The sequence below is a fragment of the Octodon degus genome, unplaced genomic scaffold (assembly GCF_000260255.1).
Source record: "Octodon degus isolate 3935 unplaced genomic scaffold, OctDeg1.0 scaffold00056, whole genome shotgun sequence".
NCBI lineage: Eukaryota > Metazoa > Chordata > Mammalia > Rodentia > Octodontidae > Octodon > Octodon degus.
In genome coordinates this window covers 8360228-8364266 of record NW_004524632.1, presented here as the reverse complement: position 1 = coordinate 8364266, position 4039 = coordinate 8360228, and the positions used below count along the sequence as shown (strand labels likewise).

Genomic DNA, 4039 nt, shown 5'->3' with positions numbered 1-4039 from the left:
CCCCGACGCCCCCGGGGGGCGCACGCTGCACCCCAAGACCTGGCCCGCCGCTGCCGGGGACACCCTGCGCCCAGGACACGCAGGGACCCCGCCGTCGAGGGCGGCCTTGCTGGCGGCCGAGGCGCCCGGGTCGGGACTTTGCTCCGACCGGCCGGCCCGGGGCGCCCACGTTCTCCCCACGCCCGCGAGCTGCGGGGCTGACTCGTCCCCCGACCCGGCGCTCCGGCCGTCCTCTGACGCCTTCTGCCTTCACCCACTTCCACCTCGCTCCCCGTCGCGTGGCGGCCGCTGCGCTCGCAGCGCCGAAAAGAGTCGCATCCCGGCGCTGCAGCGGCGCGGGGGTATAGCTCAGTGGTAGAGCATTTGACTGCAGATCAAGAGGTCCCTGGTTCAAATCCGGGTGCCCCCTTGGAGACTTTTCCTCTCTCAACTGCTATCATTTATTTTGTACTTTGAGCGCTTGATTTAGCATTGTATCCTATCGAAACAAAACAAGGGAAAATAAGTCCTTTTGTCCTTCTCAGCGTTAGCAGGAACCGGTTTTGCTTTGTGCCTGCAAAGGGTGTGGGCGCGCGTCCAGCCGCGAGCAGGTGGGTCCCCCAGGTTAAATTTCCACTTCTGATTGGGCCAAGTGAGGAACCCCGCCCCACCCCTACCCCAACTGTCTTTATTGTGGATGACAGAGTAAAAAGCACTTAGAGAATGTTAGAGCACTTCACGCTGTCCTTTAACTTGTGCCGACGTTCCTGTCTCAGCCACCTGAGTCCCATATTATAGCTATGTGCCACCACATGCGGCTCTATCAGGCACATTTTATTATTTTTTATTTTAATTTTTTTTTTGTTTGTTTGTTGGAACCTGGGATTGAACTCAGACCCTTGCACTTGCCAGGTAAGCGCTTATTCTACTGAGCCATCTCCCCCGTCTCTAGACACATTTTATTTTATTTTTTTTGACACATTTTAATTGAGCTACAAAAATAAAACTGTTTCCCGCTGCAACCCGATACAAAGGAAGACAGTGGTTCTCAGACTGAGTGCGCACCAAAATTACCTGGGAGCTCTATTGAAACAGAATCTCCCTAGCCCAGTCTGGCCTCGGATTCGTGGCCGTCTTCCTGCCTCAGCCTCCCTAGTCCTGGGGTTCCAGGGGTGGGCCCCCATGCCCAGTGTAGACAATTTGCATTTTGAACAGTGTCTTGGTAGTGCGGGCTCGGGAACCACACTTTGAGCGCCACCACACTAATTCCAAAGGCCCTGAAGACGGGACAAGATGACCGCATGATTGACAGCAGCGCCCCGGGCTGGAGGCAAGTAAGCGCGAGGGAGAAGCAAGACCAGTCGCTCTGTGAGATTTTGCCCAAAAAGGAAAAATCAGGGAGAAGGGCAGAGGCATGCTTCTGGGTCAGGGGGCAGTGGTGATATTTAAAACTTGGAATCTGGCCGTGTCATCCCTGGGGACTCCCGAGAATATTCCGTTCATTTTCCCCTCTGGTTCCCGTTGCTGGAGCTGCGGCCTGGGCAGGGAGCTGGTGCTGGGCTGGAGAGTGAGCCCGACCAGTGAGCCCTGCCCGGAGCTGTGCGGAGAGGGCGAGCCGGCGTCCCAGTCCTCTTCCACCTGAACCTCGTCCTCCTGATCTCCAAGGATGAGCTCGGTGAAGGAATTCTTTAACCCTGACTCGCCACTTTTTAGCCCAAAACAAATTATAGTTAACATTAAAAGGGGAGGGTGGCAGCACAGGCCTGTAACCCAGGACTTGGAAGGCTGAGAGGCAGGAGGATCTCTGAAAGTTTGAGGCCAGCCTGAGCTACATAGTGGGTTCAAAGCAAGCCTGAACCACACATGGAGATCCTGTTTCAAAAATAAGTAAAATAAAAACAAAGGCAGTGTTGGTGAATAGTGTCTTGTTTTGGGCTTTTTTACAGGGGAAGAACCAGGGATTGAACTCAGGCCCTTGAGTTTGCCAGGCAAGCACATATTCAGCTGAGCTATCTCCCCAGCCCTGTGGTAAATAGTGTTTAAGGAGGGGATGACTTGGTGTGCTCACTTGACCAATCTGCAGTATGGGTGTTTCTCATGCATTTGGGCTTTCATACCCATTCCGCCTGCAAAGGTTGCTACCCTCTAGTTCTCTGATAGCAGGAGCTTTCAAGAAGAGAAAATTTGGTGTGTCAAAGGACAGCTTCAAGGAGTTTTGGATGCAGAAATCATTCATTTCCAGATGTTCTCATTTATAGCCCATTGCTTTTAAGAAAAACACAGGAGGGGCCAGTGAAATGGCTCAGTAGAATAAGCACTTGTCAAGCCCAAGAGCCTGAGTTCAATCCCCAGTTCTTCCCCTGCAAAAAACAAAACAAAACAAAACAAAAGAAAAAGAAAGAAAAGAAAAACACAGGCAATCACCCAGGGGGCACCCGGATTTGAACCGGAGACCTCTTGATCTGCAGTCAAATGCTCTACCACTGAGCTATACCCCCACTGTTCCTTCTGTATTGAGACATCTATTTATATGTTGCTACTTGCTCATACTGAAGCTTGTTCAAAATTAATACCTCTGCAATGAATGAAATTTATTAGTGAGAAGGCACAAATTCAAACAAACAAACAAAAGCAACTCAAGCCAGATGTGGTGATAGAGATCTGTAATCCCAGCACTCAAGAGGCTGAGGCTGAGGCAGGAGGATCTATTTGACTTGGAGGCTAGCTTAAGAGTGCTCTGACTGCACCATAAGACCCCCCCAAAAAAAAGCCCAGAAAACATGGCAGTTTGAAAACATGAATTTATTTTATTTATTTATTTATTTATTTATTTATTTATTTATTTATTGGCACAAATGGGGATTGAACTCAGGCCCTTGTGCTTGCCAGGAAAGCTCTTATTCTACTGAGCCATCTCCCCGGCCCCTGAAAACAAGAATTTAGGTATTAGTGTTTTTGTTCTGGGTTTTTGGTTTCTCCTATCTCAGCCTGGGGGTGTACCTCAACGGCACAGTGACTGCCTGGCAAGTGCTAGGTCACCAGTTTGATTCCTGGTACCAAAAGGGGGAAAAAAAAAAAATCCCGCCGAGGGCTGGGATTACAGGCTTGCTTAACCACGCCCTCATCCAGCCTACCTCCTCCAGGCTCAGCTGTGTATCCGCAGCCCCTTACTGTGCTCTCGCCTAACAAGGTGGAGAACACCTCTTACAAAATGGGATGTGTCGTTTCTAATGTCTCATCTATTACTTTTATTCTCTTTAAAAATAAAAAAAATAGGGGGCCTGCGCATTAGCTCAGTTGTTTCAGTGCCTGCTTAAACAAAGCATTCGGGCTCAAGATGCTCTGCTTCGAACCCAGTTTCTTACAGGAAACCAGAAATGCCCTCAAGGCATCCTCAGGCCCCCCAAAATAAAAAATAAATAAGATAAAATAAATACATCGGGCTGGGGAGATAGCTCAGTAGAATAAGCACCTGCTGGGGCCGGGGAGATGGCTCAGTGGAATAAGCACTTGCCTGGCAAACACAAGGCCCTGAGTTCAATCCCGAGTACCACAAAAAAAAAAAAAAACTTTACCTTTGTATTGAGAAATTGTGTTAAAATTTAGAAAGTTTAATTTAAATTAGAAAGTTTTTTGTACTTTTGAGAGTAGGCGTGTGTGTGTGTGTGTGTGTATATGTACATGTTTGTCTGATATGTGTGCATATTTTATATATATGTAACCATTTTGTTTCTATGTAGACCATATTCATAGCATTCTTTGGAAATGAATAAAACAATGCTCATTAAAAAAATAAAACAAAGGGGCCGGGGAGATGGCTCAGTGGAATAAGCGCTTGCCTGGCAAGCGCAAGGGCCTGAGCTCAATCCCCGGTTCCACCAAAAAAATAAAAAATAAATAAATAAAAATAAAACAGGAAGCGGTTGCTTGCCGGGGATGTGGCTCGGTGGCGCAGCGCCTGCCTAGCAAGCGCAAGGCCCCGAGTTTTATTCCCGGTACCAAAAAAAAAAAAAAAGAAAATAGTGAAAATAAGACCAAAAAAAGTCCTTTGGAAAAAAAT

The 4039-nt window shown here is 48.3% G+C and overlaps 2 non-coding genes across 2 annotated transcripts; one reads left to right on the top strand and one right to left on the bottom strand.

Moving 5' to 3' along the window:
- The first annotated feature begins 337 nt into the window (after positions 1 to 337).
- Trnac-gca lies at positions 338 to 409 on the top strand. Its single transcript has one exon. It is a non-coding gene; the product is annotated as a tRNA-Cys (tRNA).
- A 1996-nt stretch (positions 410 to 2405) lies between these two features.
- Trnac-gca lies at positions 2406 to 2477 on the bottom strand. The gene has a single exon. It is a non-coding gene; the product is annotated as a tRNA-Cys (tRNA).
- Positions 2478 to 4039: the final 1562 nt, after the last annotated feature.